This window comes from Vicugna pacos, chromosome 15 (genome assembly GCF_048564905.1).
Source record: "Vicugna pacos chromosome 15, VicPac4, whole genome shotgun sequence".
In the NCBI taxonomy this organism is placed as follows: Eukaryota; Metazoa; Chordata; class Mammalia; order Artiodactyla; family Camelidae; genus Vicugna; species Vicugna pacos.
The window spans coordinates 46222488-46245090 of NC_133001.1; positions in this window are offsets into that span (position 1 = coordinate 46222488).

The following is a 22603-nucleotide window of genomic DNA, read 5'->3' on the forward strand; positions in this document are numbered from 1 at the left end:
AAGACTCCCATTATATTTTATAGCACCCTGCATTTCCTTTATAATAATTTGCAAAAAAAATGTATTTATGGGGGCATTATTTTAAATATTTATCTTCTCTGCTCCAGGAGAGCATGCACTGTGTTTTGTTTACCTCTTTTTAGTATCCAGCACAGAGCTAGTACCTAATAACCAATCAATAAATATCTGTTGAATGAATGAGTAGATCAATGAATACGTATTTTATTATGCCTGTTTTATAAGTGAGGAAACCCAGTGTCAATAAAAGTACATAACTCAAGGTCACCTAGCAATATGGAAAGAACTGTGACCAGACTAATAGCTATTGATTCCAATGCCAGTCAAATTTCAGCCAGACCTCATGGCATTTAACAATCAGAGGGTGAGGGGTGGTCATGGACTTCTTGAAACAGAATAGGGTCAAGTCAAAAATTTGTTATTTGGGAGACATTACTTCATCATTCATCTTTTTTCATCAGATATTATTTATTATGCATATAGCTGCCAGCTTCTCTTACTTTGGCTTGCGTTTCATCAGCTGGCATTGCCCTCGTCATTCAAGATGACTTCTTAATGACAACAGACATCTCTTTAAATTTCCTGTATCTGAAACTATCAATTGCCTCTCAGTATCTCTTCTCCTGATTTTCCCTGAAATGTAATGTTGATTTTTTCCTGGCTGCCTATGTGTTTACCCAAAACTGTGTTTCCGAACCTCCCTTGAATGTAGGTGTGGTCCTGAGACCAATTTTTGTAAATAAGATGGAAGTAGAAATGTTACATAGGATTGATTTCAGGGACCTCCCCTTAGAAGGCAGAGAGAAAAGGCGTGCTTTTCTTTCTCTCTTCATCTATCTGCTGTGGATGTGGTCCTGAGCTCTCGCATTCAGCTTGGGGCATGAGGACCAATGCTGCAGCCTAGTGCCAGGCTAGGAGCAGCCTGAGTCCATACTGGCAACTAATGCTGACCCTGGACACCACTGAGCTTATTTTTACTGAAGAGAAAAATGATTGTTGTCTTATTTGAGCCATTGTTTTCTGGAGCTTTTTTTTTTCTTGTAGCCAAATGTAATCCTAACTGATACCCATTTTAAAAGAAATAAAGATGGTTAACCATTAGCAGGTTTTCTGGCTTCAGGAGACATCAGAAGAGAAAGCACATATGCCAACAAGATGTCTTTCAATTGACTGAGTTATTTTAAGGCAAACTTTGCTATAAATAAAATATAATTCATAAAGTAGAGCACTGATAATAAAATTATTCACCAGAACAAATTTGATATATGGGAGATTTTCATTTCCATTTAAGACCATTTATTCTATCTTTTACTGTAGTGTGAATTATATATCATGAAAATGATATTATAAATAAATATGCAAAGCATAAAGAAAAATCAAATTTCAAGAAAAAAATAAAGTAAAAACAAAAACAAAATTGAAAGTATAGGAAATCCCAGTAGATGATGCCAAGCCATTATGGAGTGAGATAAATTTTAAAATATGGAAGAGAATGTATTTTCCGAGTTTGAAGAATAATGTCTCGTGATTGTAAATGTTCTCCTGCACAAAATCAGCATGTTGTCTTGAAGAGCTCAAGGGGAAATTCAAGGTTAGATCATGTTTATATTTTTCTCTCTCACTGCTTTTGAATCAAAAGGCCCTAATACCTAAGCCTGCACCAGAAGCAATGACCCCACCATCACAAATGTCTCCAAGACAGGCCTCAAGTCCTGGCTCCTTGGAACAGGCTGAGATGCTCAGGGCTAGCTGTGCCTGTGCCATCTTTTGATGGCAACTTGCATCAAAGCTGAGCCCTAAATGGACATGCTCAAAAGGCATCGATTCTCCTGAGTTTGGTTGCTTGCACCCTCAAGGTTCCCAAACGCTCTGCCTGCTTACTTTTAGCTGCCCACAGGTCTCTTCCTTCAGTCTGTTCCCCTGGCCTCATCTCATGCAGTGGTGTCCTTCCTAGGCAAGTGAGCATGCTCCTCCCTCTTGGCCATCTGACTGTTATTCATACTTCATTTCCACTTGCCGAGTTCAGAATACATGTGACATCTAACCTTGATGGTCTCCTTTGCCAAATCACCCTCTTAGAGTAATTGTTCTTAAAATGGCAGATAAGTTGATTCAGAAAGTGTTCACTAAGGGCCTACTGTGTGCCAAGCGCTGTTCTGGGCACTGGTTGAACTCCATCAGGTCTGTACAATCTAAACAACCCAGAGAGGGAATTCAAGCCCATCTAAGAAACCAGTCAACCCAAAGTTTAAGCCCCTTCTAATTTTTTTTTGAAAAATATATTTAAGTAATGGAAGCCTCTGTTGCCCCATTTTTATACATGAAAAAGTATTTGTCTGAGTCCATGACCTTTTCAGGGAATATTCTCATAATAAAGAAAGGAAGAGAAGTCTCTCTTATTACAAATGATGCACTGGGAGAAGAAGAACGGGTATGAATTTCAGGAGTGAACGCCTGACATCAGCCCACCTGTTGAGGAGACCTCAGGGGCCAGTTGTGGAAGCAGAGACTAAAACTCATATCAGCCCTAGTCACTAGTTACCTGGGCCTGGGTCTGACGGTTCTCAATAAAGTAAGGGATTCTCTCATCTCCTGAGACCAAGAACTTCTGTTTCTATTTCACTACAAGTTTTAAAATTAAAGGAAAAATAAAAAGATTAAAGCCTTCTCAATAAAGAAAAAAGGTATTGTTCCACTTTTGTGAGTATAATGCTAATTATGTTCAAAATATTAGTTTGCCTTTTCATAGTATCCTTAGTAATTAGTGAACAAAACCTTAATGAAATGTGGGTATGATTTGTAAAGGCTTAAATGACAGGCTCTAACTGGGATAATTTCAGACCTGATGGGTTGTTAAATAACAATGTATTCTAAATGAGTAAACTTGAAATAACTAAGCCATTGGGGACGACTGGCCACCTGATAATTAAACTTGATCTAACATGGACATCAAAAATAATTATGTGTGCTAAACACAAAGAGACAGGTCAGCTCCTCAGAGAGATGAAGTGAACTTGGACAGATGGACAGAATGCAAATCATGATGGGTTTCTTAATGAAAGAGAAATGAAATGCAATTTTTAAAAAATCTGAAAAATTTGGATAGCTACTCCTAGTGCACAAATTCCTGGGGAAAAAAAAAGTACATTGAAACAAGATGGATTACCACATTGTCAAAAACCAGGAAATCCATTTCTCTAGAGAACTTAGATTTTCAAGTTTCCTGGGAAATGAGATCAAGGACAAAATCACTTTTATGGTATATTTGCATCAGTTTCCTAAGGCTGCCATAACAAATGTTCAAAGACTGGAGGACTTAACGGAAATTTACTTTCTCACAATTGTGGGGACTAGATGTCCAAGATGAAGGTGTTGGCAAAGCTGATTGATTTCTTCTGACACTTTCCTCTTGGCTTGTAAATGGCTGTCTTCTTCTGATGTCCTCACATGGCCTTCTTTCTGCGTGCCCCTCGTGTCTCCTCTTCTTATGAGGACACCAGCCAGATTGGAATAGAGCCCCACCCATATGACCCTATTTCACCTTAGTCACCTCCTTAAAGACCCTATTTCCAAATGCAGTCATATCTGAGGTCCTGGGGATTAGGACTTCAACATACACATTTTGGAGGAACACAATTCAGTTGGTAACAATATTCAACTCACACATTAGACACAGTTTAGAAGACACAAATATCACAGTATAGAAATGGATAGAGGGGACTATTCAGCCATAAAAAAGAATAAAATATGGCCATTTGCAGCAACATGGATGGACATGGAGATTGTCATACTAATGAAGTCAGCCCAAAAGAGAAAGAAAAATACCATATGATATCAGTGATAAGAGAAATCTAAAAAAATGACACAAATGAACTTATTTATAAAACATAAGCAAACTCACAGACATAGAAAACAAACTTACAGCTGCCAGTGGGCAAAGGCGGTGGGAAGGGATAAATGAGGAGTTTGAGATTTGCAGATAGTAACTATAAAAAGTTTCTACTGTATAGCACAGAATTTTGTTCAGTATGTTGTAGTAACCTATAATGAGAAAGAATATGCAAAGGAATATATGTGTATGTATATGTATGGCTGCAACATTATGCTGCACATCAGAAACTGACACAGCATTGTAAACCAAGTAACTTCAATAAAAAGGAAAAAAAGGAAGGGAGGGAGGGAGGAAGGAAGGAAGGATAGAAGGAAGGAAGGAAGGGCTAGTGGGGAAATGAATTGAGTATCTTTGAGAGGTCCTGATCGGCTGGTAGGGTGACCAACCATGCCGGTGTGCCTGGTTGTAGCACTGAGAATCTTGTATCCTAGGAAAGTTCTCAAACCAGAATGTTTGGTCATCCAGGTTACACACTGGATAACCCATAACCACTGTTAAGGGTAAGGATGATTTTTATGACCTAATGAAGTATGGTCATATGATACACAAGATTCTTGGGTTCCTCAAAATTTCCCAGAAGTGTGAATTATGCTCAAGCAGGCACGCCTCCATATGATCATGAAATAGAATCCAGAATTCCCAACATCATTGGGAATTTAAACTGATCTCTAGTTTGCTGTGAGGATGGCACATTCTTAGCTGCCTACAAACCTTTCTCAAATGTCTCCCATGGACAGCCTTTGTGACCCAATTGTATCCTACCACCTTTCTTCTTAGGTCTGATTCAGAGAGGATACAATCATTTTTCCAAACCCTAGAACTGACGTTGTGACAACCATAAGCCCTGCTCTTCCTTGGACAGGCTCATTTTACCTACTGTTTTAGCATAATTATTTGTAAGTCCTCCTTCATTCCCCAAAGGCCCCTATTTGTAGGATTTAATATACAGTCACACAACTTACGCTGCCAGCATTCTTCTGGCCCCAGTTCCTCTGCTTCTCTTTTCATGTCACGCAACAGTTTCTGAGCCACAGACACATCGATTCCTGGACCCTCCATGTGACTCTACTCTTTACTGTCTGCCTAGGTCGGTGGAGATGGGCTTCACAAGTTTTGTTTTGGACCCTCCTACTTAACTATATCTTAACATTATGATAACGAAACAGGAAACATAATTTTCCATCATCTAAGGATCAGGATATAGTTGCTTACAATTTCAGTAGGAGAAAGATTAAGAGAACCTAAACCAATAGAAATAAGTTATGTGTGTGTACAAAATATTTTTAATAATCACAGACTCTCAAAGAGTTTCAGGGATTATCTAATTGAATCCTCTTCTTTTGCCAAGGAATAAACTGAAGCTTAGAAACAGGAAGTGATTTGCCACAGGACATAACCTAAGTTGATCCAGTTAAAGAAGAATTCGTGACCACCGGTGAATTAATTATTTCTATTACCCAAGTCAGGTATTTTTACCTGATAAGAAGAACATAATATCTCTTTCCTTGAACATCTTTTCTGATCTTCTTTGTTTCTTAAAAACATTTAGAATAACAAATAGGCTATTTAGAATAACAAATGTGTTATTCTAAATGTGAAATTATCTTGTATACACTAGAAAAATTGTAAAATAGATGTAAGTAAAAGATACCTTTTAAAAAAAATTGTAAGTCCACTCACTTCCCAGAAATAGTCACGGAATTATTTCCTTCCATTATGATTCCAGTTTGGTATACGTGCGAGGTGTGTTTATTTGTATGTGTGTGTGTGTATACAGAGATTTATACTTCTACCTGTGCATGTCATAAAACTGAGAGCACTTCATTTTGTGATATGCATTAGCTGTATCTTTAAGCATAAAATACATATCATGAGCATATTTCCAGGCCCTTAAATATTTTTATCTAATATCACTTTTAGTGGCTGCATATTTTTCCATTATATGATATGCTCACATTTATTCCACCACCATGACATTATCATTGAAGATGCAATCAATTTCCTTTTTTGTTTGTTTGTTTTTTCTATATAAGCAAAATTGCTAGAAAAACTCTTGCCAAGGTACTTATAAATTATTATGTATAACTGTACCACCAGTCATCTGAAGTAAAAAATTGCTAATCAGAAGACTAACTACATTCTTAATCTTTTAAAAAATGTGTTGCACATGACCATGCAAGTAGTCTGTGCCAATTTGTACAACTCAGTACTATGGAAGACCTTATGTTTTTCTCCAACCCACGACAATATTGGCAGTAATCTTTTCTTTATCTTTGACAGCCTGATAGAGAAAAATAGTGTATCATGGTCTTAATTTGCATCCATTCTATTATGATTGCACTCGTGAAGTTTTTATATGTTTATATGTCTGTTGAGAAATGTTTGTTTCTATTTTTAAACATTCTAATCTTTGTGCATTGTTCATGTTTATCTTACCACTTAGCAATAGATCTTTATAATATTACAATAATGTATTAACATAGAAACTCCTTGGACTGAATATGTATTATAAAATTTTTACATGGAAAATTTCATTCCATTACAGTTATCTTTTTTTGAATTTGAAGAAGTTTCTAAAGTATTGCTATGGTATTTATTATTTTATCTTTTTCACACTGTCCTGAATATTACAGAAATACTTATACTAGTAAATGCACTTTTATTGGTTGATTAACTCATTTTACATGTATTTACACATTACTCTATCTAGAAATTTGCATGTAAATAAGGCGTGAGGTAGGGATGTTATTTTATTTCTTTTTCTAAACATTATCTATTTATATCAATAGTAATCATTGAAAAATCTACCTTTGCTTGTTTGAAATGGTCCCTCACTGCGTTACTTTAATTATATAAGCCCTGCAATGCATTATAACATATGCAGCAATAAACCTGTGTGCTGCATAGACTTATGCTTTTAGAAATGATTTTGGATATTTCATGCTTATTCTTCCTGATGAATTTTTAATTACTTGATTATGTCCCAATGCTAAATTAAGGAGATCATTTAATGAATTTGATTGATAGAAAAAAATGTTTTGAAGAGAGATACAGTCATTTCAGGTTTTAATCTTTGTAAAAACTTTTTATGGCTCTCCATTTGAAAAATATTTGTGTGTGTGTTTCTCAGTAAGCTGCTGAAGAATTTATTGTTATTTATAAAACTAATGTCCAGAAATATTACATAGTAATTTTGATTTTTTTTCAGTTGATTATCCAATATTGTATAGTTTACCAATCACATCTATAAATATTGAAATTTGGTCTTTAGTTTTTTTCTTGTGTTATTCTCATTTTTTCACCTGGAAATTCATAAGGTTACAGCATGGTAATGGTGATAAGAACCCTTGTCTTGGTCTGGACTTAAATGTATGAGTGTCTCCATTGTGATATTCACTGCTGATATCAGTTATATATTCTTTATCAAATTAATGGCATCCTGCTCTTTTTTACTAAGAAATTTTTTAAAATTCAGAGATAAATTTTATCTTCTAGTAAATGTCTTTTAATCTTAGGATATTATAGTTCTTATTTAACTAATTAAGGCAATAAAATATGTTAATATTTTGTAACTTTCTACCATCCTTTCTTGCTTAGAATAAATTTTACAGTTGTGGATTATATTTCCTAAAATTGTATTTATAACATTATATCTATATTACATTTATTAACATCTATATTAATCAATTATATTGTTTCATAAGCACATATGCATACACTGTCAGCCTTTGGTAGTTTCTGTAATTGGGATATTTTCCCAAAACCTGGGTATTTAATTATTGTTCAGATTATCTGTTCCTTGAGAATTTAGCAGAACAGGTTTCTCTTACCAGTCATATCGGTGTCTGTTTGACTGGTAGTTCTTGTACGTATTTTTCCATGGCATTCAGGGTAGGCTAGTATACTCAAGTAGCTTAACACAATAAGCATTTAATCATCCTCTAAGTCACTATCTACCTCAGCATATCAGGGTAGGGGGAGATTGCGTACCACTCAGTCATTAAGTTCCATGTTCCTTCCACTGTGTGCTTTTGCCCTTCTACAGATTCTCAGAGTCTGTGTGTTAAGCTGGCTTGTAGGGAGACAGAGAGCTGTGCATGGGAGGTTACTAGGGGCCCTGGTGTAAGTGGTTCACACCCTTTCTGCTTAAATCCACCTGTGTGATCAGGAAGAGGAAGAGATCAGATATTTAGCACTGATATTTTCTTGCAAATGAATTACTTTTAATCATTTATATTTTTCTACAAAATGATGTAATGCTTTAAAATGTTAAAACGTATTAGCAGGGAGCTGTATGGATTATATTTTTTATTTGTTTTTTGTGTACAGTTAAATCCTTGTCTTACCTTCCTCCATCCCATCTTCCCTTACTTTCTGCCTGGCTTTCATCTTCTTTTCCACCTTCCCTTCTCCCTCCGTATTCCCTTGCTTCTTCCCTCCCAATCTGTCTCCTTTCTTTTTTTACCCCCAACACTTACAAAGTATATAACCTATCTATGACTTCAGAAAACAACAAAGACTGTCTTATCACTTATGCCTACAGTGTCTAGCACTGTGCCTTTCTCAGTTAGACATTTACTGAATTGCTGTATTGGACTTAAATTGAATCAGTCGTTTCATGGGTTGCTCTGATAGCCTCATGATTGTTTGCTCTACCTCCAGTAATATCTCCAATATCCTGCTCACATGGCCTGATTCACATTCCTGCAACACCATCCTGATCGGCTCTATTCTCCTGCACACAAATATTCAAAAGCACCCCATCTCCTCCCAAATTAAGTAGATGCGGCCATGCTCCTCGCCTGTGCAAGGGCTCGCCATTCTGAGATATTAAGCTCTATTTCTCACTTCTCATGCATCCTTGCTTTGTGTTTTAACCATACCTAGACCATTTCAATACTTCATTTACCTTGGTACTTGAAAACAAAATTTACAATGCACTTCATCTTCCTCCAGGAGATTGCTTACGTAGCCTCTTCACCTGCAATGTCATTATATGGCTAATTCTGCCTCTTATTGGTTTACACATTCTTTAAGGACTTACTGTTTCCTCCCTGAAATCCGCAGCTAAATGGACTGACTCTCCTCTTTCTTGCACAATGGCGTGTGGCACATTAGAGGAGATTCTAACTAGGGAGAGAATTTATACCAAAATCCTCTGTGTCCCTTCTTCAAAGAAGCAGCAGACATTTTGGCAGCTTTCTCTGCTATTAATCTGCCTTTTAAAGTTTAGAATAAGCCTGAAGACCAAATCAAAGCATCTATTTGGGGAATCATAGACTCAGATGAAGCTGATGAAGAGGTGGTTTTGCCAGATTCACGAACACAGCTTGAGTCTTCAGGAAGAGGGACTAAAAATAAAAACATAGTCTCTCATAATTCTTTCTGGGACTTCTGACTCTTAATTCCAAATGAAAAAGGAGAGAATTTAAACTAACTTTTTGACAGAGTATCTACTTAACCCAGAAAAAAATTTATGGTGAGAAAAGCAGCGTGACCATAGACTTCTTTACCAAACAGTGATGTCCGTTTCTAATAAAAAAAAAAGGTTTATATTTTATTTATACTTGATATTTCATTAGATCTAACATAATATCCAATTTAGATATGGAAAACTCAAAATGTGCAGAAATTACAGCTTAGTGCCTGGGGTAAGAAGAGAAGGAATCCACCTTTTTACGATTCAATCAAATGCAGAATAGGAGCAGTTAATAATTGTAGAATATGAATAATCAGATAAGACATTTTCTAGTGAAAACTCATAAATTTTATTTTCAGAATACATTAAAATTCAGTTAAATTTTAAAATCACAGCATATCTTGGGCCACTGCTGAATCATTGTTGTATCTCTAGAAATCTATTTTAGAGGTATGCAAGTACAAATTATAGAATGTCAGCATGCAGTTTGATTTTATGTGCTTTTCTACTAATATAAATAATGAAGCATGCTGAGAGCATTCAGATACATTCAGCTGAGTATAATTAAAATACTGAGGGGTAACATGGTAAAAAAAAAGAAACAAATTAAGTACTAAAATGAAGTAGGTAGAAATACTAGCAATTCAAAGCGATAACTATGTTGTGATTACAGTATTGTGAATAGACTAAATCTAATATTTTGGTTTAAATGAAATCAGTGATACCTGGAAAGTTAATAGTAGCAGTGCCTTTATATTTTCTGTGAATAACGGAGAGGCTTCATTTCAGGAGCACACATTTTTTTGCCATCTCTAGAATTGTCTCCATGTTACTCTGAATAAGCATTCTCGCCCAAATGGAACAAAATCTCCGATGAAGTTGGCCACTGGGGCCTACAGCAAATAATTAAAATGGGATTTGGGAATCAGTCGGTTTTTGTGTCCAACGTTCCCCGTTGGGTTTGCTGAATGAGGACAAATCAGCTTCCTTAGACCATGTGGAAAACGCAGTTGAACTGCCTGCTGGTCACCACTAATTGCACAGCAGCTGTGACTGCCCACTCCAGGCTGGAGGCAAACTTTCTTCTTGATTTTGTTGCCGGGACTACCAAAGGACCAACTACTTGTCTGGGTTGCCCAGGCCCAATTTCGAGTAAGAGGTACTGATACTGTGATAACAAGGAGCATGTGACTTTGTTCCACCCTGTCGCAAGGATAACTTGCCTTCGTCCTTCTCTGTTACAGTGAGTCCTGGGTTCCCGTGTCCCCCGCACTGTGGTCGCCAACCTCAGGCTTCATCCTGATTTCCTAATAGTTGGGATTTATGAGAATTCATACATAAGAGATGGATAAGAAGGTGTTCTCATTTTACATCTACCAACACAGTACCGAAAGTTTATAGTCTGGAGAAGAAAGGAGTGGAGTAAATGGGTCAATCGTTCCCATAGGAACAGAATCTACTATCTACTAACTTGAAATTTGGGGCCAGAATTCTAAAGTTGGAGCTAGAATCTTAGTAATGTAAGTACAGGACTCTGCATTGTTTGACCTTGCTGAGCCCACTTGTTCCTGGATACAAAGTCTTTCTCTTTTGGGGGGAGGAAATGTAATTAGATTGGTTCGTTTGTCTGTTTATTTAAATAGAGGTACTGAGGATTGAACCCAGGACCTTGTGCATGCTAAGCATGCTCTTTGCCATTGAGCTGTATCCTCCCTCTTCCTCTATTTTGATTAATACCTATCTTATCTATCTCTCTGTCAATCTGTTGACTCATATCTTTAAGTAACTTCCTGAGAAAGAGTGAATGGGATGCAAATTCCCTCAGTCCTTACACACATCCCCTTTTGGGGATAAACAGTGCATTTCCCTCTTTATCTAAAAGCATTGATTGAACTTGTCTGTGGACTGAGGCTCAGCTACCACTTGTATTAAACTTCCTTGACTACATCTGTTCTTCTTGGAACTTCCATTCCAAGTGATTTATACAGAAAAGAAAGAATGATGTAAAACACAATATAACAAAAGTGCCACCTCTAGAAGTGGACAGCATGGATTCTGCCAATTGCAAACTGGGATCTTCTGTAAAATTTTTAATCTCTCTGAGCTTTAGTCTTCTCATCTGTGTATAGACATAGCTGTAGATAATCTAGAGACTTTCGGTGACAGCTACACAAAATGCATGTCAAGTACCTAGCATGATGCCTGGCACTGGTGGCCGGTAACTGACAGGGGGTCATTTATTTTGTCATTGTGATTTAGGATTGATGAAAAGGGCATCAGACTTCCCTTAATATCATACAATTTTCACTATTCTCTTCTCTTACATAGCTTCTTTGGATTAAACAAAATCATTGTATGATTTTTAAAAATTCCTTGAATATCTACTTACATTTAAAATTAAAAACCAAGCTTTCTCTCATTGAAAATTTGGAAAACACTGAATACTAAGAAGTCTTGAAATAATCATGTTTAACTTTGTTTGCTCAGTGCTTTCCAAACATATTGACAAAGGAATACATTTTTGTGTGTAACTACGGCTGCATATGGGATGTTAAAACTAATGACATATCACACATATAGAATCACTATAGTTTACATGTAGCAGAAGCTTAATAAGGAATGGATGAACCAGTGCATGAATGAAAGATGTTTTTCTCACCTTCATTCTAGGTTACGGATGCAGGATGTCTCCTGTCCTTCATCCAAATCCTACCCATTCTCCCTCCTAGATTAAGAATTTCCCTTCCTCTGACTTACAGAATATATATTGGTGTCCGGCCATTCAACATTTGGTTATATTCTGTCTTGTCTTGTTGTCTTATTGTCTGCGTATGAATCATTGCGATGGCAGTTTCCTGGGAGAGAGGAGCGTGTTTGTCATTGATTTTATCCCATTCTCACAAAACCTGGCACAGAACCTGGAGGAATATGCCGTCGTGGATTTGCACCTTTTATCTTGTGCTTCTAATAAGCACTGTACTTTCCTCTGACCATCCGAGGACTTATTGCCCAAAATGGCGCTCAAAGACCCCTCACATCAGCAGAAGAACTAAAAATAGTGAGTGAAATTATCCAATTTCTCCCGAACTCATAAACATCCCGAATGTAGGTCACAGTCATTGCCTGATGTGCTGTGTGTTCCAACAAAGCAGCTGCCACGAGGAGCCCGGCTCCCGGAAAGCAGCACGGCCCCGAAAAGAGCAGCCGTTTGGAAACACATTTTCATTGACGATTTGGGGAAGTTGGGCATTCACTTAAGAAAAAGCCATGATTCTGTAAGAAATGAGCAATTTATGCACATTATAATCAAATTTATTTTTATATCCAGCTACTCCTACATGTGGCATAATTCAGTCTGGGAAATCATGCTAATTAGTTAGAAATCCATTACATTGTAAGTCTGGTAGCAGATGCAAATACGGTTTCAAGTGTTCTCACCTCCACAACGCGTGTGCTTTTATTAGAACGCATTCCCAGCGTGGACGGTCTGTAGGTGAACCAGGCTCTAGAGTGCAGTCGAGGGGAAAACACTCACAAAAACCTCTGACAGCGTTTCTTCTCATGTATTTTTAAAAAATGCCTTGTGCTTTAAAATATAAGAACAGTTCCACTTGCCACGAGGCTGGTCAGAGCAGTGAACTTCCCTAGTCAAAATAACAATGGTAATAGTTATAGTGCAGAGTTCTAATGGCCAATGAGAGCTGCATCTTTGCTGAACTGGACGCCTGGCCATGCCCTTTGCAGACGCTGGCAAAGAGTAGCGAGCGCCAGACTGGAAGCAGAAAGACGGAGCTCCAAAGGCGGGGAGCTGGCCAAGCCACTAACCTTTTAGATGCTGGACTTTGTCCACTCTCACTCAGAATGATACAATGCACTCTGTCTTCCTCCCAGAGCTGTTGTGATTTTAATTAAGATTGATATGTAGTTTTTAATTAAAGAGAAAACACTCCAGTGAGTCTTACTTTTGGATTATTGAAAATATCCCAGCCCTGTGAAAAAGTAACACCAAACATATAACCTCTATTAAGGACATCGTAAGCTGTACATTAATTGTATTTTAAGATAAGTGATAAATAATAAGGTCTAATTAAATAACTCTACTGCTCAAACTACTACCTGATAAAAGATTTCTTGATGAGTTAGGACTTTGGGATCCAGAGGCTAAAGTGTGGGAAGGGTGAATTTGGTGAAATTCACGTTTTAGATCAATATTTAAAAAACTTCCAACAGAAATGAACATGTTCACTCTTCTCTCCTCACCTCCTGAGCACCACCTCCACCACCCAGGGCCCCAGGCAGCTCCCCCATCTTCCTGTATGCCCACCACCTCTTAGAAGCCCTAAACTGGAAACGGATCGATCTTTGCCCTTTCCGTTTGCCTTTCTGTCTAGCCTGCCAGAGCATCTGTAAGTCTATATCCGAACCGTCCTCAACAGCTACCTCCTCTCTCATACTTTGTACCTCTCAGGCCCCAGTCCGAGCTCCTCCCCAAGTCATCCATCACCTCTGACTGCCTCCGGGGCTTTCCCACCCACAACCACTCACTTCAAAGCCCTCATTGGTCTTCTCAAGTGCAATTTTATTTTAAATGGTTACGTTTACACTTTAAACCATTTAAATGGCCCCAAGGAGCCTCCAGATAAAGTCCCCCCATGAATGGTCCCTGTTTGTCTCCCCGGCTCTTTCCTTTCCTGCCACAGGCTCTCCGTCAGCTGGTGGAAGTGGCTTTCCTGGAGGTCCTGAAACTCCCCAGGCGCGCTCTCACCTTAAGGCGTTTGCATAACTTAATTCTGATTTCAGTCTTCTCTTATCCGGTCAGCTTCTTTTTTTCTTCAGTTTTCAGTCAGAAAGAGTCATTATTCTGAGTAGCATGTCCTTTTCTCACCAGACCTGTGCTTTTAATTAGTCTCACTATGACTCTTGTGTTCCCTGATCACAAATCCCACTGGTCTCAGTCTTTTATGGCACGAGGAGGACTTTAGGGAAGATTTTGTCTTCCTTACCATTCTCTTCCCAGAGTTTGGCGTGAGCCGGTATTTATCTTCTTGAATAAATTGTATTTTCTTGACTAAAATGACTGAATCAAGAAAACGATCTCAATTGAGCAACTGATTTAAATCCTCTGCAGAAAGCGCCTTCAACCTGCTCCAGAAGCTCGGTGGTGTCAATGGGAAGTTTCAAAATACTGCAGTGACAGGTTCTTCTGTAACACTGTGAACTCACTTGTACAGTTGCAAGGACCTCAGAGATCAAGACGCAGATGTTACATGTGTTAACTGGGGTTCCGAGTCCCCAACTATGGGAACAACAAGAGAAAAAAAAAGGGGGGCTCTCTCAGCTCCCCTCCTTGCCCTACAGGCATATCCACGCCTATCTTCAAAACAAACAAAAAACACCATGACTTACTACATATGTTTTGAATTGACTGACCTAACCTTAATCAGTCAATTCTAGAATTTTGGTAATAAAGCAATAACTAAGATTTAAAGTATTGGAAGTGTCCTTCTGAGCCAATTGAGGAGTGTTTAGGAAGTCATTAGTCCTTTCCATCTTCATAATCTTTGACCCTTGAAAATCTATGTGCTCTGCACACATCACAAAGAACTCCTGGTGCAGGAGTTAATTAAGCCTTGCGAAGCCCATTGGAGACAAGTGTTTGCTGGCCTCGTGTCTTGGTTTCACAGTAGAGTCCTGAGGACTGGTACACTCGTGCTGTCTCGCACAGGGTGGGTCCTGGCTTGGTTGACAGAAACGAAACAGAACCAATGAAAACACTGTCACCAGTGTATGTCCACATTTTCTTGGTTCATTCAGGTCTGGGTGACAATGTTTCAGTTAGTTCAGTCAAGCAGAATCATGAGTGACTACGGAGGTGGCTCATGACACCACGATGGAAGGTGCATGTGAGGACAAATCAGAGTGACTTCCTTACTTAGGAGACAGCATTAGAGCCCACCACTGACCGTGTGCTTGAGGATCAGCCTTTCATTTTGTGCTTCGGGACTACAGCAAAGGGTCACACAAACCCCTAGAGCGTTCTGTTGTTCCTGAATAGATCCTGAAATTCCTTCACTGAGGGGAGGAGAGAGGCCCTTCCTTCCATGCAGATCAAAGGCAGGAACTTGCTCAAGGGAACTCACCCACTCCACTCATTGCGCTGATGACACTCCAGCCCAAGAGTGGCTTTAGATAGGGTCCAGGGCCAGGAGCATGAGGCTGCCTCTGTGGGGAACAGCAGGGAGAGGGAAAAGGCTCGGAAGGAGATTCTGGTAACTGACAACCGTGCCAATGATCTGCTTGTGTCCCTTCGGGTCTTGGAATACAGGATGTACCCATCTGCCAGCATGCACCTACCTTGTCTATGGAACAACCAGGTCTGCCCTGTAGCCCATCAGGAGCTAGGGACAGACAGGGACGTGAAAAAGAATGCCTGACTCATGTGCCCCCTGCCCTGTGAGTGAGGCCAGCAGCTTCTCTGAGGGCGCAGCCGTCCAAGAAACAGGACACACAGAAAGACCAGACAAGATGGCATTTATTTCCCTGTTCATTTATTTGACACGTATTCCTTGAGACTCTTTGGAGTGGGGAGCACTTTACTGGGACATAATGTTGGAAGTGGGCACAAACACAAATAAAACACGGTCTCTTTTAAATGAGGGTTCAGCTTAGAGCTGAACTAAGAGCCACCTGGGAGAACCGGCACCGAAGGGCGGGGGTCTGGCTGGCCTGGGGAGCGCTGTTGGTCAGGGAAGGAAGTCAGGAATGAGAGAGGGGTTTCAGATACGTGCGGGATAAGCCTGTAAATCCTGTTCCTTTCCTGTTGACCACTTAGGCTGGGGGGCTTGTGGGATCAGATTGGGAAGGGAGGCCACTGTTTTCTGGATAAACCAGTAGTATCTCTTGTTTTCCTCCAATGACAGATGGAAGTTTTATAATTCTGCTCTTGATTCCTTCTTTTGATAATTGCTGAGTAGCCAGTGTTTTGGTGTGTTGTTTTGTTTTACTCATGCATTCATTCATTCCAGTACTGACTTAGTTTTCCATCATATTTCCAACATGAAACATGCTTTACCACTTAGCGGTGAAAGCACGGACAAGTTATTTAAATTCCTAGTGCCTTACTTAATTAGTTTAAAATGGAGAAAATACATACATACCTATTTTTGGGGTTTATGAGCATTACTGAATCACTGCTCTGTTTAAAGCACAATAATGTTCTTGGTGCATTCTCTGGAATCTGAAAATTGTGGGTATATTTTGAATCTTACCATCAAAGGCATGCAATCTACTTGGGACAACAAGATGATTACTTAAACACACAGGGATTGAATGACAGGGCTAGAGAGTATCAGGGCTTTTTATAAAGAGTGGTGATTATAGACGATCAGTGCAATGTGATCACAAAGGGATTGGCCTCTGTCAAGAAAACGGCAAACAGAAAGGCAGGGGAAGCTCTCTGGCTCTGAGCACTTGCATACAGGCAGCTTCTGCTGTCTTAGAGTGGGGCTTGTTTTCATCATGGCTTTTGTGTGTGTGTGTGTGTGCGCATGTGCATGCGTGCATGTGCACATGCTTGATTTGGATTTTAGGTAATTTCAAGTTAGTCCAAAGTTCGTAAGCAATTCTGCATATGCCACCTCTTGGCCTAGCTCAGACAGCCTGAACCATTGAAAATGTGTGTCAGGCCTTTCAGAACAAGTGTACCCCGACACACTGATGTCACGTGAAAAAAAAAATGGGTACCAACAGAATCTAGACAAGGGTGTTTTCAGACGTAAGAATGGTTCCTGTGGGGGCTTTAAAGCTCGATGCATAGGTAGAATGTTAAAATCATCTCCTCTTTTTTTTCTGTCCTCCTCCTCGCTGACTCTCTCTTTTTCCTCCCTCCCTTTATTTCTCCCTCTTCTTTAGCAAAAGAGTACTTTTCTCAAAGTCTATGTAAATTCCCAAACAGAAACATTTGTATCATATTTATGTTCCACACTGTTTGGGCACACAAAGCTCACTATATAAACATATTAATTCATGAAACAAGTCCATTAATAGGAGTCATTGGCATATCAGCACTATCCTTACATTTGCCAAGGAGAGTCTATCAGATCGCCTTTTCCTAGGAAGTTTCCCCAGCACATATGAAACGTGAGCTCCCTTTCAGTAATTTCTCTGCATCTTTTTAGGAAGACATCTGTGGTGTGAAGCAAGACACACCTGCCTATCTAACTTCAAATGTCAAAGTAGTAAACACATGAATTACTGATGAAAAGGAAACTATATTCTCAGCCATTACATTCCATGCTTCATTCTTGTCATCAGAGGGGTTTTTAATAAAATGCCTTACATTCACTCACTTCACGGTCAGGTGCCTGTTGTTTTAACAGGCAAGACACTTTCCTAGGTTTCAGCTCAGGAGTATATGATTCAGTGTGACTTGTACCCAGCGCAATTGTACATTATCATAAAACTATTATTCAAATGCCCTGAACAGAAGTTCCTAATCTTCAACAAATGGCATACACTTCACTGCCAGTTTTGACATCTTAAGAAATTAATCAAGATTTTTGTAGGCGTCTAAAGATGCATGAGTCGAATGGGTTTTTAAAGTTTCTTTTTCAGTCAGTGAAGTAAATTGCTGACTCCTCACTTTAACTTCCGAGAAAATTTGCAAACTGTACAGTAAGTGCGTGCCTTAAAGTCTGAAGACTTATCTTGGAATATGAAAACGGGGTTGCAAAAGAAAAAAGCAATTACTTCATGCAGATAACTCCATTGGATAATCCTAGGTGGTTGATCTGGAGTTATGCTAAGAATTGGGCTCTGTTAAGGAAATAATAAAATGATTTTAAGACGGAATAATAAGAAAGGCTATTTTAGAGTTTAAAAATAATGAGTTTGATGTGAATAGAAAGTTTTGGGTGTTAGAACTTGAATCCTTGAGGCACGATCAAGTCAATTAAAATTTGTATATGATGGGGTAATCTTGGGTAAAGGGGAAAGAATCAGATTTCTCTTTCAGAACAGGCAGCAGAGCATCTGTTAAAACCCGTGATGACTGGGTCTTCACAAGTGATGTTCCTGGGTACCTGAACTCCTCTTCCCTCTCCTCCTCGCATACCTAATTCTGACTCTCTTTTCAGTTAGCTGTGGAAGTGGCCAGGACTACATTTCCGTCTCCCTCCATCTCCCATAATGATTAGATTAAAATTCCCAGCACTTGTTCACTTGAAATTATTTAAGAAATTATTTATAATGAAGCCACTGTTTTAAATGCCTGTGTTTTATTGCTGACAAACGCTATGCTTGGCATGTGTACTAGCATAAACTCAGCACCTAGCACAGTCCTGGTGATACACATGACATATTGCTCTTTGACCACTTGGAGGAAATTCGAAGTTAGTTGAATATAACACACACATGCACGCGTGCACGCACACACACACACTTATTGGAAGAGGGTATATTTCGAGGTCAGTGACCTCTTGGTTTCTGATCACTCTTGTGGAGAAGTGTTGGTCATGGCAGCGAGTTAGCCATCACAGAGAAGGCATATTCGAGCAATAAGGCCTTCGCTATGGAGTCCAGGCTTTGTGGTTAAAAAGCAAAATCAGGTGGACTCACATCAAAACTTCACTCTATCCACCACTGAATTGATCAAGTTAGAAGGACCTTTTCCCAGGCTGCTGGTGTGATGTAGGAAACCGCTGCATTTGAGCATCTCTGCCTTAGGAGATACAGTAGACGCTGCCTGGAGAGGACACTTGAATACTTGTTCTGGTGTGAAATTGCCCTTTCTTGGCTGTTGGCTTGTCTTTTGCTATGCATGAGGCTGCACTTGAAAGTTATATCAAGAGATAATGTTCCCTAAATAAGAGCATAATCTGGGGATCACATTCTCCTAAAGGTATTACCCAATTTTACTCTTAAAAAAAAACAGCATCCTGTATGATAGAATTTCCTTGGTGGTTCGAATGTTTCTTTCTTTGCTGTACTTTAGTAAAGTTTTTTTCAGACCTACCCTTGGTTTAGATCTGCTTTAAAAGAGTGCTTATTTTTCTTAAGAGTAAACTTCCATTTCCTTACTAAGTTTCGCTTTCCCTTCTCTAACCTCCCCCAAGCTAAGTTGCCAATCTCAGGTTCTGTGAATGTTGCTGTTTTAGAAGATAAAAATAAATGCATGGGTTCATTTCATAAATTATTCCAGAAGAATGCTATCTTTTCCTTTAAATTCAAATGCCATTTAATTTTGCAGCTTTGCACAGAGATCTCTTTAAGGCTGTCTCTTTTTCTGAAAATGATGACATTATTAGCCAGAATAATCTAGTGATCTCTTTTAAAAATATGTTGGAAGGACATTGTCTAGAAAAGTGCATTTGGCTTAATCTCATCACCTGGGTTTCCTGCCATTCCGAATCACACTTGCCTACCAGTCCGTGATGATCATCTGTTCCCATTCTCCAGTAAGGGAAATAAGTGCTACAACTTGAAAAGGAGATAATTGATATTTGTTGATGAATTTTTATCCCTGTGGTGAGTTTAGGGCAATTTCGGAAGGCAGTTCAAGAGTAACCGAAATTCCCCTAATTTTTCCATATAAGGATTTGTTTTCTGCCATTTTATGAGCTGTGCTTATGATACCGAAGAAATACAGCCAATGACCTCTTACCTGTATGATTTCAGGGATGTAAAAAGTTTGAAGAATCATTTCCCCATTTTTATTCCCTTAGGTATGCCTAATCCAGATGATATAATTAATCATGATTTGAAAAAGTCATACAATACATGATGTGACCAACTCTGATTGAATCTGCCCTTGTGTAGTAAACTTCTAACTTTAAGTTTATGCTTTCTGTCACTTATATGGAAGGCAGATATAAAAGGTATAATCAGTAAATAAGAGGGAGTTTTAAGGAGTTGCACAGCAGAATGGATTTGGTGATGGGACCTGAAAAGTTAAAATATAATAAGAACACAGAAAAAGCAGTGATCCTACTTGGCCTGTTAATTATAGTGTGTTATTGACTAACAAGTGTAAATAGCTCAATTCTGTGTATCTGAGGTCCAGAAAGATGAAAAAACAAAGAAGTAAAGAACTGTGGGTACATTTGTGTGTGAACGTGTTTACAAGTATACGTACTTTTATTTTGCTTCAGGTCATTTCCATGCCTATGTAAATTTTTCTGAAGTTTGTCTAAGTTTTCTCTTCTCTTCCAAACTGTGAAGCTTGGAATCAGACCCTTCACTTGGTGCCTCGGAAAGTATGCGCCTGGAACTTACCCCCTTCCCACCAAGTTTATCGTTCTGATTAAAATCTGGCCTGCCTTTCTAAGGTTGTTCCTGAAATGTTATCTCATCACTCCAGTTGAAGCAACATTTTTGACCTGGATCTTTTCCATTCCTGATTTCATCTTCTTGGCCTTTCTCATTTATCTGCAGCACCAACACGGACACCTTTACCTTTCTTATCATCTCCTTTTTCCTCTCTGCTATGTAAGCTTTGACCTTGCTTTTCTGTGATTCAGGATTATATTGCCCGTAAGACCTCAGGGCCTCTCACTATTTCAAAGAGCATCTCATTGACTGCTGATAGAAATGTGAATTCCTTGCTGTGTCCTGTCTCCCCTTCCCTGTGCCGTCCACCCACATGCAGAGCCATGTCTTCTAAATAAGCAGAGAACTCCCGTCCCGCAAAGCCAGATCAGCATGAACAAGGCAGAGAAAGGCATTTCCCGTGCTAGGACAGTGAACTTCGGAAAGGGAACAAAGCTTGGGCTGGCGCTGGAAGAAGACATGTTTGTTTGTCAAGACATCCCCACACAGAAAAGGGGAGGGTGTTCTAGTGAGACTTCCAGAAATGGAACTAGTGAGTTAAGGGAAATGAATACTTCTAAGGCTTTTTAAAAAGAGCTATTGACAGATGTCTTTTCAATGGGGTTATCAAGTCATTTACATTCACATTTATATTGCTGTAAATGTGCCTCTTTCACCTCCCACCAACTGGCATTGCTATGTGTGTATTAAATTTAAATCATTGCTAATTTGTTGACATTAATAAATACATATCATTGTTTATTTATTTGGTTCCTCATGAGGGTAAACATTTTTCTTTCAATGGGTTTGTTAGAATGTTCTGTTCCCATTTTGGCAAGTTATCCTTTCATATCCATTGCTCGTTTAATTACTTGATTCTTTATATATTTATTATTTCCTTTGTAGAATTTAGCTCTTTATTGCAGCCATAATGTGTTTTGAGGGATAGTCTAAGAGTAGAATCTATTTTCTTAAAAATAGATTTTTTTATTGCCCTGGCTCTATTTATTGTTCTCATCCTTCTCTACTGATTGGATGACTCATGTATTGCCTAATAACTTATTTTATATATTTTTCAGATTGGCTTATTACCTGCATAGAGCAGTATTCTTTTGTTGACAGGTAGAATATTCCTTTTTTTGATGGTGTCTATTTTAAGCTAATAATGGATAATATAATCATATCTGAAAATATTTTAAACTTGGTCTTTAGTTTTCAAAACTGTGTTCTACTTCTGTCTTCTTGCTTTTTTCCACACGCAGTAAGTAATTGAAGAAATATTCTGCTCATTGATTTTAAAACTTGGCAGAAAACTTTGATATACTTCAGAAGAAAGTGAAGCAAAATAAATGTTATGACCACCCTTGTAGTGTGTTAAAGCAAAGAATACATTAGCTGAATTTTCAAATATAAGTGTTTGCATTTTTAGTGTTGATTACCAGAATTGTGTTTTCTGGTTGAGGATACTTCATACTTCTGTCCGTTCATTCATTCATTTATTCATTTATTCACTAATTTAACAGGTGTGACTCCTGATGGTGTGTAATGGTTATAACGTATGTCATGGTTAATATATTATCTTTCCTTGTATTATTCTTTTTTGTTGTTGTGGGTTTTATTTGTTTGTTAATATGTTTGTTGACTGGTGTACTGCTAAGTAGATACCAAGAAGAAAATAGAGACTAACTCAATACAATGAAACATTCAAATAAATGTGCACAGAGAGGATCAACTACCTTGGGAAGCAGAGTGACCATTGCAAAATGGATTAAGAGATTGCCAGTGAGTACTGGCCTGAGAATTGCAAACAGTAATGTTTAATGAGCAGTGTAGAATGGGGGAGATGGCACAGGAATGGAAATGAATATTCATACTCAATACAAGGGAGAAGGTAGAATAGGACATTGACAAACGAGCTTTATGTCAACTTGTGGCATTATTATAAAGCCATAAAACAATGGCTTCTGAGG